The sequence below is a fragment of the Crinia signifera genome, chromosome 6, assembly GCF_055691185.1.
Source record: "Crinia signifera chromosome 6, ASM5569118v1, whole genome shotgun sequence".
NCBI classification, from domain to species: domain Eukaryota; kingdom Metazoa; phylum Chordata; class Amphibia; order Anura; family Myobatrachidae; genus Crinia; species Crinia signifera.
The window spans coordinates 188,573,142-188,588,049 of record NC_139222.1 but is presented as its reverse complement, the minus strand read 5'-3'; the positions used below and the strand labels follow the sequence as shown (position 1 = coordinate 188,588,049).

Below are 14,908 nucleotides of genomic sequence, written 5' to 3'. Positions count from 1 at the left end.
CACACTGAGCAACTTTCCCCCTGCCCGGCGCCGAAGGAGGGGGGAGGACGGCGTTGCATTGTGGAGTGCTATGCAAAGCCGCCCTGAAAGCCACTCATCTGCTGGTATAACCAGCAGATGAATGGCTTTCCCGGCAATGATGCGACTTTCAGCTCAGTCGCCCAGTGTGTATGGGCCTTTACATAATTTTTTTAGATCTAAAACTCTGGCCAGTACACATGTCTTGGCACCTGAAATTATTGAGAATTTTGATCCTGAGGAGCATAGGTGCCGATTCCATGGGTGCTTGAGGACCCGAGCACCCACGGAAATTGATGAGCACCCACCTGCTCAGCAGTGGCCCACTCGCCTGTGTTCCACTGCACTCCCCCTCCCTCGTCGCTGGCACAGGTACTGTGTGGGCATTTATGTACCTGCACTGTGGGGGCATTTATGTATTTGGCACTGTGGGGGCATTTATGTACTTGGCACTGTGGGGGGATTTTTGTACCTGCACTGTGTGGGCATTTATGTATTTGGCACTGTTGCCGTAATTTGAATATTGGAGACAGTATTATTTTGTGGCCACGCCCCTTTCCCGTGAAGCCACTCCCCTATATTTTTGGCTTGAGCACCCACCAGCAAAAACATAAATCGGCACCTATGCTGAGGAGCAGGTGTGTAATTGGACATCTTTAGACCATGCTAGCTCAAAAAACACAAATTAACTTTCTAAAGTAAACCGTGAAAAATATGTTGACTATTTTAATGGTGTTGGTGCTGTGGAGTGGCAGAATGAAATGTTATAAATATTCAGGATAAATGTGAAGACATTTTTGTTTAAAAAAAAAAAAAAATAAGGCCAAGTTTACAAATTATCTGGAAAAAGGAAAGGTTTGATCATTTTTTGTTATTTAAAAAAAAAATATTGTTTACCTTAATGTAAATCATAACATTGTTTTCAGTAGTATATATTCCTATTTTGGCTACGTGTTTGCTAAATAAATCAATTGTATTATTTTAAACATATAAACATACTTTAAAGTGATCTTTTTTTCAGAAATCTATTTTTGAGTGATGTTTTTAATATTAGCAATACTCAAGATTTCTCTGCAAATATCATGATATGTTGTTTATTATGGCTTTTCATTTTGCATCCTCCAAAATAACATCGTAACAGTTGTGTTTCAGCCATACAAATATTGATCATGGAGCCATAATTTAGAAAAAGAAAGTTATATACTTTATACAATACATTAATGTTCAATTTTATTAATCTGTAAACACAGTTTAAACAAAAAAACAAGTTTATATGCACAAACGAATGTACATCATAGTGACAAATTTTAAACTCTAGTATACAATACCTCGCCCTAGGGCTGTGATGACTAACCTTAACACTCCAGCTATAGTTGAAATCCCAGCATGCCATATCCCCTGATGTGAATGACTGAAAGGAACTCTAACAGTAAATGTTTTCATATTAACCGTTAAATTATTTTGTTATTAACCAAATTTAACACATCTCAAAAATTGAATGCCTTATACACGCATTCGAATACATTGAAATATGATTACAATATAGAATAACTGTACGATGGGTGTGAACATACTGTGTTAATTGTAGAAACTAGACACTTTAGGATTGCATTCACTTTTCATTAATAATATGTATGTATAGATTTTTTACAAAGAAAAATAGCCATAGTAATATGGTTTGCTTTAGGTATATGATTATATGAGACTATAAACACATTTGCGTCCCAATTCAAAGTTCACATGGAACAAGGAATACAGCCCCATTCTGATGTTTAGGGGTCAATGCAAGTGCATATTTGCTCATGTGCAGTCCTCGGCAATGAATGGCGTCGGCAAGTTACACACTTACTGTTAGAAAATTCCAAACTTTCTTGATCCCCCAAATTGTGTTAAAAGCGAGGCTGTAATGGGATTGGTGGATCGATTTATGTAATTATTGCTATTATTACTTAGTGGGAAAAAATTGTTTGACATGTATGGACCTGTAGCTGGTGTGCCAGAATATGAAAATCTGTGAGGCTCTGATGGCCTTCTATGATTTAATTGAGAGCATAAAATGGTATTTTTATCAATTTGGCCAATCTGGGCTTTGTAAAGGGCCTCATGTATTATTCTGCAATGTTGAGAGCTTCTCCATCTAAAGAGTCCCACTTTTTTTTTTATATTATGGTGGTATATATTTGTTAGATGTTACACGGTTGGTATTGATGTTATACAGATGGTATTGTACGATGGTAAATAATAAGTCAGTAGCTCAGAGATGTTACATACACCGGTAAGGCGGTGAGGTCAGACACAGCATTGTTCTCAGCCATCACTAAGCAGATCTCCTGGGCTGTGTCGCCATGTTTCTAGCTTGGACCCCGGTCTTCACATTGGTTTTGGTGTTATTGTTCATGCAAGCATCATTGGTGGCTTCGTCCAGGATTTCATGGCCAGGAGATGTCTTCTTGGTGGTGCCAAGAACATCAGGGAAACCATTTTTGAGTGGCTCTCTCATCAGAAGAGTACCACTTTCTATCAAAAACATTCTTGGCACATGACAGCACCTCTCTAGTCATGGCATCTGCACTGTTTTCCGATTCCCTTGATTTTCTTATTAATCTTCTTTCACGAAAGGCTTGACTTTTGTCCGTTTGTGCAATTTGATTATCTTGCGATATGGGACATGTTTCCATCAATGTGGATGTATTTTCTACAATAGATGACTGTTGATTAAATAAGATTTAAAGAAACATAATGGATAAATTAGGACTTTTTATTTTTTTAAATTCAGTATTTCTTTATATATTCCAGTATATATATATATATATATATATATATATATATATATATATATATATATATATATATATACACACACAATTTTTTACAAACATCACATAACATACATATAACATACAACATGTCATATTTATGGCCATTAAACATTAGCACTGTCCCTCTTCACTTAAAGTAACCGAATAAGTGCATTGTCCTGTATGACCCATTTTCTTGTACGTATTCACACTTAATTCAGGTTCAAACAGATCGGAGGAAATCACTTGTACTTTAAGCAAACAAACACATACACTATATCCTCCCCCCTTGTTGCCTATGCCTTCTTATATAACCGTTTCCTTAGTGTAAATTTATACTGTTCTCTACTCTTTATAATATTCTGACTGTCCATTGTAGCCAAATTCTATCAAACTTTTTTGGTGTTATTACCATTCCTTATATACATGTGCTATTTGTGACGGACTCCATTCTTTGTGCCAAAATATTTGCTAAGATTTATGCGTCCACATTAATTAATGAAATATGGCCTATATGATTCTGGCTTACATACTGTAGGTCTTTACCCTCTTTTGGTATCACAGCAATTAGAGCTTCGTCCATTGAGTCAGGTAGTCTCCCCTCTATCAAGCTGCTATTAAACAGGGCATTTAACCATTGAGATATTTTTTCACTATGTTTTTTAATAAATTTCTGCCGGTATATCATCGCACCCTGGTGCCTTTTTGCCTGGTAGTTTATTAATGGCACTTTTTACTTCTTCTAGTGTTATGGGCCTTTCTAGTGTCTCGTGCTGTTCTCTATTTATTTTGGGAGTTTTTATTCCCATTAGGAATTGTTTAATTTCCTCTTCCTCATGTGTCAATGAAGATGTGTATAGCTCTTTATCATATTCGACAAATATCTGAGCAATTTCTGAGGTTGTCTCTGCAGTTAATCCCTGCTCTGATTCCATCTTTACTATATGATTTTTTGGTGTAACATTCCTAATTAATTGGGCCATATAACTCCCTGGCCTATCTCCATTTATATATTTACCATGGGCAAGGAATGTTTGTTGTCTCACTGCATCCTCCCGCAGCTCTTTTGTCCACTCCCTATTTGCCTTAGTCCAATATTCCTTGTTTTTTTCTGTTTTATTTTGCCAATATTGACTCTCAAATAGTTTATTCTTCCTTTCCAATTCCAGCTTTTTTTCCCCTGGATATTTTCTTTATCTGCGCAATTCTTTTAATCAGTGATCCTCTAATAACTGCTTTCCCTGCATCCCATACTACTGTATGGGGTGCAGATTCCATATTGTTATTAAAATACTCTTCCCATTCCTGTGCAAGCTCAAGTCCTGTACCCATTTGCTCTATAATATTAGGACTTAAATTATGATTTTCCTCCTATACCAGGGGTGGCCAACCGGTTAGAGGTAAAGAGCCGAAAAATATCGGTAGTCAAGCTAAAGAGCCGACATCATGCGCAAAAAAGGGGCGTAGTTTATTTTGACCCCTTGGGTGGGTGTGATACAAATATGCCTCCAATAGTGCAGTGCCATATATACATATGCCCCCAATAGTGCCAGATACACATATGCCCCCCATGATGCCAGGTATGCACCACACGGTGCCGGGTATGCCCCTATGGTGCCAGAAAGCTGGTATGCCCCCACAGTGCCACAAACTGCTATGCCCCCACAGTGCAAATTTCCCAGAAGCAGCACTCACCGTTGTTGCTGCTGCTGCCGTGTGGGGAGAGGACAGTCTGGTGTCCCCCTGCAGTCCTCCTGTCATGTCACTGATGGGAGGAGAGCACAGCACACCGCGCGTCTCCTTCCCCCTCACTTCCCTGTGACTGGGCTGTCCACCAATCAAAGCTCGCTGGCCGGCTCCTGATTGGCTGCTGGCCCGCAAGCTCTGATTGGCGGACGACCCAGTCACAAGGATGCACAGTAAGGGGTAGGAGAGATGCGCGATGCGTGCTCTCCCCCCCTCAGAAGGAGAAGGGATTCAGGGAACCGGCAGCAGGGGGGACTGGGACGGACGATGGGCGGCGGGCAGCAGTGGGAGCAGGAGCCTCACTTTACAAGGGGAGAGCCGCATGAGGCTCAAGAGCCACGGGTTGGCCACCACTGTCCTATACCATACATTTATCAAGATTAAAATTTGTAATAAGCCTTATGCTTAGAGGGGGTATTCTATCTCCCACAGCCATCTCCCAACAGGGGAAATAGCGTCGGGCCCTATTGAATGCTGTCTTCCTTGAAAAAAATTGAACAGGGGATCTTGCAGAACAACCCTGACTTTAAAAACAGTCAGGCTCATTCTGCATTCAGCCTCATTAATTCCTGGCCACAGCTTAACGATCCCCAGCCGCTTCTCACAGCCACGTCCCAACAGCAGGCGAGACATTGAATGCCGCTTGCCAATTCTCAGCAAAGCAGACCAAGAATGGAACAGGGTCACAGCTGTTGGCCCAGCGCAACAGCTGTGGCCCAACATTGAATGACCCTTTCATTATGACTTTATGATGCAGAAAAGAAAAATATTTTTTTAACTAAATTAATGAAACAATACAGTATGTCCTATGCCATCCTACTTTCATTTCTTAAAATGGGCATTGCATTGCTGATATTAGACCCTTAATAAAACTAAAAAAAGACAACTCTATATTTTTTTATTATTAGTCATGACTTTAAATTAATAAAAACATTTTTAATGAATTGTATTTACTTACCGTTCCTGAACAGACTTCTATATCGAGATTTGTCTCAGAGGCAAAAGATTGACAAGAAATTTCTTCATTATTATGTGAACTCTTGGAATGTCTGTCTATTTCATTGTCACGCGTGAACTCCATTAGGTGATAGTACCAAAGTTTTGGCATGTAAATTCCGGATTTCTTAGATCTCTTAGCCTCAACTTTATTTAATTCTTTTATGTACACCGTTCTTGTATTAGAAATGTTTTTGGAAACAAATTCAAAGTTTTTTTGAAAATTCAAGTAAGGCTTGCAGTGCTTCCATCCGTTTTTGTCGATTCCCATATTCGGTGGACTTACAGTTTCATAGGCATGGAAATTTACGAAACTTGTCAATAAAATTTATTGTAAAGTTTTTATTCATTTCTGAAGACATTCTGCTGTTGAAAAAAAATATATATAAGTGTGTTTGTGGGGCGGCACTCGCATCAAATAATAGGTCTCACAGACGGAGAGAAGATCAACGTTTCAAAGTTTTAATTATAACTTCGTCTTCAGGATACAAAATCATAACAAACAGATACAGCTTTTATACATATAAGATCCCTGTGGAACAAGGACGCCGACTGAGCTAAATGTGTAAAGCTGGGGTAGCCAACCCTAGTCCTCGAGAGCTACCAACAGTGCATGTTTTGCAGGTCTCCTCACAGAATCACAAGTGAGCTAATTAGCTCCATCTGTATCTTTTAAAATGTGTCAGTGATTAATGAGTGCAGCTGTGCAGCAGCTAGGTTGTCTGGAAAATGTGAACTGTTGGTAGCTCTCGAGGGATAGGGTTGGCTACCACTGGTGTAAAGCAACCTGGAACTTTCCCACTGCAGCTCTACCCATTTAAAAAGGCTAAAAAATATCAATTTACCGTTTAAGAGCTGCAGTGGGAAAGGGGTATTAGATTGGATGTGCTGCTATTATCAATAAGTGACTTTATTGCTTTGTGCAGAACAAGCAGCAGCTGGTTATATACCTGGAGTGCTGCTATGTACAGTTAGGAAAATATTTACTAAATTGTGCAGTGTTTAGATGGGCAGATGTTGTCCATAGAAACCAATCTAGCACCATCAATAAGATAGAGCTAAAATCTGATTGGTTGTTATGGGTAGCATCTCCATCCATTGCTAAAAACAACACTTTAGTAAATATACCATGTAGACTGAATGAGAAGTACACAAGAGCTGATTGACACTATAGGAGACACTTCCTCTCTCTAATGAAATCAATGACATTGTGACTTCAGGATGATAGAAAACAAATTATTGGACAGACCGTTCAACTTCCCAACACAGCACATCACTACCTTTGGAGATAATAAATGTTTGTAATATTGGTAAATAAGCACCATAATCCAGCAGTATATTTGAATAAATGTCAGTTTATGTATTAGCAGGAGGTGATATCATTTTAATGTATGGCCACATTGGTGTAAGTTCCTCCCAGTTGCCGGGAGGCAAAAAAAAATATTGGTGGCCAGCCCCATGCACACACACCACTGTATACAAATGTATGCATTCACATACCTGACTACTGCAGGGGGGGGGTGGGGCAGTTGGGAGTCCCCCCCCCAATCTGACAGAATAGACAGAATGCGCACAGCATCTATTCGCGTCTGAAAACAGGGCGTGGTCTACTTTGCATAAGCTGTATCCTCATTTACATATGCCACGCCCCCTATTCTATCAATCAAATTGGTAGGTATGCATTCATATATGTATGTATGTAGAACCCCCATAGAGGTTGGTACTCCCTATGCTGATAAATTGTAATACTGTGTAAGACTCTTATACTGAACTGTGAGCTTTCAGCAGGGACTCTCCCATCTCTGTTCTCTCTGCACTGTGTGTAGAGAGTTGCAGCTGACATTACAGCAGCAAATGCAGTCATTGGGTCATGTGACTGAAGTCTATAACTAGAAGCCCCACACTGACAGTTGGGCTCAGAGGGAACCGTTGGAGCAGTGCTGTGGTGGCCATCTTGAGGAAACAGATCTGCATGGTGTGCCAACCTGTGGATCTCCTGTACAATGGAGGAGATAAGCAACCAGACGTTTGGTGGTGAGAAGTGCTGAGAGTGTGTCCCCCGGCTGCCTGTCATCTTCAGGAGCCCTCCCCAGATTGCTGTAAGCAGGGTGTGACAGAAAGTTGGGTCAAAGCCAAGTCTGGTTCCCCCTTTGCTACATATGACAGGTAGTCCTGTATTTCCATCTACACATGTCCCAAGCTGATAATAGAGAGGGACAGCATCAGAGACAGCACAGATATTCTGCTTAGCAAAGTACAGTATAACCTAGACTAATTGCCAGGACAGTTCTGCAAATAGCAACATTTGTAAGAGAGTCTTACTACATTGTAACATGCAGCCCCTCTCTAAGATGTTAGAAGAAGCCAGCACTGAGCAACATAACAGAGAAAGTGTAATATGTGACTTCCAGCAGGGAGACAGTGACATGAACTTATTGAAAACCTGAGTCAACAAGCTCCAATACTATTACTGTATTTAGAGATCTTCTGGAGTGCCATAATAAGTAAACTTTGCTGCTAGTTAATTGAGAAACAATAAAACGTCAACTGAGAGCAATTCGCAAGCTACAAGATATACAATATCGGAAACAGGAACCATGCCTTCAGTATTGAAAGTATAGGATCAATTTTCCAACTTTACTAACTAAAATAAATCCTTGATTCGGTAACTTTGTTATATAGTGTAAGGATCCTGGAAGTTCCATATACAGTAAGTGCACCAACGAGGCCATTTCAATTGAACTACTTTAATACTTTAGTGGGCCCCAATGGATAAGGATATTTATATGTGACTGTATTAATGTATGTAGTATATTGTTAAGATTTTCTTTTCTTTTGTATCTATAACCAGTACATTGTGTGAATGGTTCTGCTCTGACATCTATTTATTAATTGGCAAAACATGAGTGCAGAAGAGTAAAACAGGTTCATTAATTGTATTGTTAGTCAAAATTGCCTGTGGTAACTTACCCGAAAGTTCCTTCAGTGGTAACGATAAACACAGATGAGTTCCAGCTTAATAAATCCGACTTTATAGTACTGTTGTGTATATAATTGAGTACCTGTCGATCGGATAATTGGAAACATTACCTGAGATTATATACCAAATATTGCCAGGTGTTACATGTATATTATGTATATTATATTTAAAATAAAGAGAATGTGACATCTATGGTCCTACTAGGAGGGGAATCCAGGCACAGAAACAATATCAATGGCTTTTAATTAACTTATTCCGACTTGCAGGGCAGGCGAGGTGCCCCCTTGGGAGCAGGAGTCCGGTGGCAGTTTACTCCATTGCCTCCCAGAGCTACTGTATGCCTCTGCATGGCCAGCTTAAGCTGTATAGTTATTGCTGATGTGATTATTTTACTTCCAGCAATGTTCTAGCTTATGAGATCCAGGCATCAACACAATTCTGGTGAGTGCAATTTTTTTTTTAAAAAAAACAGCTACAGTATGATTTATTATTTATTTATTAATAGTTTCGGTACTTGTGACTTATCTGGGCACCCGATTTTCTTCATCGCACCTAAAAATTGCGTCAAATCGCATCGCATACAATCAGATTGCATGTGATGCGATTTGCCGCGATTTTAATATGTGAAGGCACCCAGATGCCTGTTTCATATGTGAAGTGGCCCCCCAGACCCCATTTTTAATTGTATACCCACCCTGATGGCTAAATGCCCCCCATTGTTAACGCCACCCCACTATCAACGCCAACCCGAAGCGTGGCGAGCGGCGGCGGTACGCGTCCTCCGACCTTTTCATACCCCCACTATCCACGTCGGCGATTTCATATAGTGTGGCGAGCGCAGCGAGCCACCGAGCCCGAAGCGTGGCGAGCGCAGCGGATACCTGTGAAGCCCGCGAGGGGACACGTATAGCTGTGAAGGTATCCACGTCCCCTCGCCACGCTTCGGGCTCGGTGGCTCGCTGCGCTCGCCTCACTATATAAAATCAACTCCACGCCGACGTGGATAGTGGGGGTATGAAAAGGTCAGAGGACACGTACCGCTGCGCTCGCCACGCTTCGGGTTGGCGTTGATAGTGGGGTGGCTTTAACAATGGGGGTCATTTAGCCATCAGGGTGGGTATACAATTAAAAATGGGGTCTGGGGGGCCATTTCACATATGAAACAGGCATCTGGGTGCCTGTACATATTAAAATCGCATCAAATCACATCGCATGCAATACAATAGCATACAATGCAACGCGATTTTCTCTTCAAGGGAATTTCAAGGGAAATCGCATCAAATCGCATGCTTAGGGTACTGGCATACAATTTCAACATTGGGCGCCCAGATAAGTCACAAGTACCATAGTTTCTTATATAGTGCAGCATATTCAGTTGCGCTTTACAAAGGAGACAGTGATACAACAAACAGGGTATTTACAGACAGTCAAAAGGATGTAAAAGCAATCCCATATTTGATTCACCTTTTAAATTATTGCCACTCTAGAAATAATTTTAAAGCTATTACATTTCCCCCATCATATATATATAAGGGAAACAAAAGGCTCAAAATAACCATAGATAAAATTCAAACTGTTACCAACCAAGCACATTTAATTAATTTTATCCTAGCGCATATTTTTTTTTTATAACAAGTGTTCTATATATGTGATAAAAGTTACCATAAAGCATTAGGAATAGGCACTACAAATTACATTGAAACTCTTAAACAAGTGTTTTCTATAAATATACAGTTGTTAATATGCATCAAATGAGCATTTCCACCATAAAATATAATACATACATGTACCTCTTCCATGTCACCATCCAATGGAAATGTTCCTTTCTGCAGTAATGTATACTAAGAATAAATGGCCACAACTCGAAAAAATGTAACCAGCATGTTAATGATATATATATGCCAGGAGCCAATAAGAAGTGGCTAGATAGTGTTGCCGATGGATTCCAGCAAGATTTATGCCCTGTATTCGAGGATATGATTATGACTAATTGTAATGCTAATATGCATGCTCTGAGTGGTGGGATGCAACACATGCAATGTAATGTTTGATGCATACCTCCCTCAATGTTTGTGGACAAATGTGGAACAAGATGAATATTTCATGAACCAGTGGCGTAACTATATATTTTGCGCCCCCCCGCCAAATTTTTTCGGCGCCCCCCCCATACTCTTACCTGACGGTCACTGTCCCGTCCAGTCTCCCTCAGTCACCGCTGCGCTGCTGCCCGGCCGCATCTGCGTCACTGTCCCGTCACTCGCTCCCGGCGCCGGCTCCTGCTGATAATGAAAAGTGACTCTTAGAAAATGGCTGCCAAAACTGTCTGCAATACGGGGGCAGCCATTTTCTAAGTGTCACTTTTCATTATCAGCAGGAGCCGGCGCCGGGAGCGAGTGACGGGACAGTGACCGCAGATGCGGCCGGACAGCAGCGCAGCGGGTAACTATAGCACCGCAGCCCCCCAGGCGCCCATAGTTACTCTGCGCCTCTCCGCCATGGCGGGGGCTGCGGAGGCTTAGTTACACCACTGTCATGAACACAGATAATAGAATTTAACATGGTTTAAGAACACTTCAGGCTTTGCAGAATATTACCACTGGGTGGCGATATTTTAACATAATTTACTGCATAAGTGTTGTACTGTAGTAACAATGTTTTATAATAAAGTATAACCATTCGAAACTCAATGAAAGTTGCAGTTAAAGTGCAGCATAACAAGGCAGCCGAGATTTCATTCACACTTCACCAATGCTGCAGTTTGTGTGCAGCTTTTGCTCTATAAATTATTTCTTGTGGTCAGGATTAAAGTGAGCCGTTAGATTTGTTGCTTTCATTTGTACACAGGGCATAAACCACAATCTACAAACTGCAGATTCCCCCTAAGAAGTAACATAAATATGATCTATGATCCTGGAGGACGTGTCAGGAATTTTCATACAGTAGTTACATCAGGTCACCTGTACTAACAGCAGAGGAAGCGATAGAGACATGAGAAAGACGAGAAGATGACTCTATAGCAATGGAAAAGCATATAGAAATTATGTTACATATCACCACACAGCATGATTTCCTAACCTCCTGTTTTGGCCAGGAAGCCCCTGAAAATCGTGTGGTACCCAAAGGAGGGCAAATCTCTCGGAGCCTGCTCGCACCCAAGCCAGTCACCTCAAAATGGCTTCCTCCACTTTTGGTATATGACAGTTTCACTATACTAGTTGGAAAGAAACTGAGATTTTAGAACCCACATACAAATATTATCTTTGCGCCCTTCCCCTCAGTCACAATATCAATCATCAATGGTGCCCTGCATCTCACTTACTGGGAAATAAGCTTGGTGGGGTCATTTATTTTTCATATGCAACTCATTTTGTTGTAATGTTAATAAGAAAATGACATTGTTCTTGCCTACTTTTGAAAAGTAGGACCATGGAAATTTGTGTGGTGCCATGGGGGAGGGGGGGGGGAGTGTCATACTGTTCAAAGGTTGTGTCTAGCTACACATATTGGCATGTCTAAATGTTTGTTGCAAAATATTACTTTATATAGAGGCATTTTAAAATGCTGTTTCATCAGCATTATAGACTTGTTCTGGTTTGAGATTTTCATCTGCGATGATCTTTGCAAACTCGTCAATTAATTTCTCTGCTGCTTTTGATCAGCAGATGCTGTATCACCACAAACCTTGATATATTTAATGCCATGTCTTTTCTTGAATTTCTGCAACCAGTCCACTGTATATTCACAATTCCCTTCAATCTTAAGTTCATCGTGAAAATGTTTTGCTTGTTTCATAATCAGCATTCCAGTAAGGGGCACTAGTTCACTGCGACGCTGACTGATCCACTCCATCAATACACGATCCAGATCTAAAATTTTAGCCTTATGCATTGTTTTTCTGTTATTCATTAACTTCTGCTCATCACTGTCAGCATAGAACTTCATTACTTCAGCCTTCTGTTTCTTCAGGTCATCAATGGTGGTCGCTCCCAACAGAAAACTCTGCTGTAAGATTTTTCACACTGACACCGCTGTCCAGTTTCTGCAGCAGCTTGACTTTATCAGCTATAGATAAACAGTGACGCTACCTTCTTTTCCCATCACACCATCTGCAGGACTTTTTGACATTTTCACCACTTTTGTATTATATATACACTACAGAGCACTTTCTCTTGGTACCTGTAAATACAATCAATGAGACTGTAGAGCATGAATGTCCCCATTAGTGCCAGATGCTGTACAAATAACACCCCCATTAGTGCCAAATACAAGTAATGCCCCATTGGTGCCAGATACAAATAATGCCCCCCAGTAGCCACAGTGTAATACTCACCTAGTTGTTAGTCCACGGCTTCTGGCTTCAGAGGCATCCCCACGTCATGACCTCTTCTGCATTAACTGTATAACTGTGTAGCTAACTCAAATCACCCCATCAAATCACCAGAGAAGTAGAGTTGGTGCCCGGAGCAACCAATTATAATGTAGCAACAGGTATCTGCAGATTTAACTACGATTCATAGACTTTATATTTTCAAATGTTACATTAAACTTCAGCCAATCAGCTCCTAATGGGGCCTACACATGTAGCAATTTAGGGGCATTTTCTAAGTGATTTCACTAGATCGCTTAAAAAATGCCCCATCTCTGTGTGTCGGAGCCATAGCGATGCTCACTCTACGCGTTGCTATCGCCCGGCAATTAATATCCAGCATGCTGGATAAATATATCATTGCTGGTGTCAGGGCCAATGTTCTGACCAGAAAACACGGTCCCTGACAGATTGCTCAGCGGCACATTGCACATTAAAATTGTATGCCATTGTACAACATAGGCCGATATCGCGACGCATCGCATATCATCGCATGCGATATGGTCTGCGATGCGATGGGCGCCGTGCTAGTACACAAGTACCTAAAAATACCAACATAGCTGATTCTCTGAAAGAGTAGTTCTGTGCTTATGCAGGATAAACTAAAATGATTCCTTTAATTTTCAGTATAATATTAATAAAATCCCAGTATATGGATACACAACAATAATAAAGCATATAATGCATAAAAATGTCAATTCTTAATGTAGAATTCTTAGTCTTCCAGCTAAAAGGCTTCTCTAGTTGCACCTAGGTAACAAACAGAGAGACAATGTGCACAATATGTAGCTATGTAAAGCGTTGTAACTGATGTTAGCATAACACTTTAGGAAGCTATTACAATGTCCGGATTCCACTTCCTCTTGCAGTAATACTCTGAAAAAAGTAAAGGCACAAATAAAATAAAATAAATAAAGGCACAGTGGGATGGCGTTATACCATAGGAACGAAATTCCCTTTGCTGTGAAGAATTATTAATTTATAGGTATAGAAGAATGCAAATACACTTCTACATTTGCCATTCACTGTAAAAATAGAATGCCTGCTATTTGTGTAATAGCAGCCTGCTCCTTCAGCTTAGTGTGTTAGACCAGCTTTTTATCTGGATGTTCTGTTGCAATAAGTGTTTATTAGCAGTCACAGTGCTGCTTAATTGTGTACAAAATATAATTACAATGTAAAGTGGTATTACAATGTGTATTAAGTGTAGCTCTATAATTGTATTGGAATAACAATATTTGTGTTAAGGTTAATATGCTAATATGCTGATCACATGACCAGGGGTGTAGCATGAGATACAGAGTAAAGGGCCCCATACATCAGCAATTAATTGTGACAATTTTCAGATATTGAGATGATTGCCACAATTAATTTTAGATGTGAAGGCTCCCCCTTTTGGCAATCCCAATCAAAATCGCCAATCGATTGCTTAATCAGGTTTTTAAACATGTTTAATAATCTGGTATTATCTGCAGATCTTTTTTAGATGTGTGGGCATTCCCAATTCGTCTTCTTCATCTATTTACATTATGAACAGCTGAAATGACAATCGATTGGGGCAATTTCCAGATATGAAGATGCAATCTTTAGATGGAAAAATCTGCCGATCACTGAAATAAATCTGTAATGTGTGGGCAAAGTCAGATAGATTGTAAAATCCATTTATCTGGCCAAAATATCCCAATATCTGAAAATCCATAAATTGTGATTGCTGATGTATGGGGCCCATAACTGCCACTCACAGAGAAACTGCCACTTCAACGGCTGGAGGAGTGATGAGCTGGATACTTGCTATGGACACCTTTCCTCTATTGAACTGCCTAGAAAAATAGGGAGCTGTTCAGTAAATATTGCCAGCAAGACACCTGCAGGAATGCACTAAGAGGTGCTGGCTTCACAGATTGGGATGTAGCTGATCGCAGCAAACGACAGAGCTGGGGGAGCTGCAAAAGGCCCGTGACAGGGGTCCACATCAGTGCCCCGTAAAGCTGCAGGTTTGTGCGC

The 14,908-nt window shown here is 40.5% G+C and overlaps 1 long non-coding RNA gene across 2 annotated transcripts; it reads right to left on the bottom strand.

Moving 5' to 3' along the window:
- Window positions 1-1,126: 1,126 nt before the first annotated feature.
- On the bottom strand, window positions 1,127-9,053 carry LOC146008771 (uncharacterized). Of its 2 annotated transcripts, none has more exons than XR_014444562.1 (3): window positions 8,529-9,053; window positions 5,521-5,924; window positions 1,127-2,726 (listed from the first exon to the last, which is right to left on the bottom strand). It is a non-coding gene; the product is annotated as an uncharacterized LOC146008771 (long non-coding RNA). The 2 variants fall into 2 exon arrangements; XR_014444563.1 differs by having other exon boundaries at window positions 5,521-5,921.
- Between the last annotated feature and the right edge of the window lie 5,855 nt (window positions 9,054-14,908).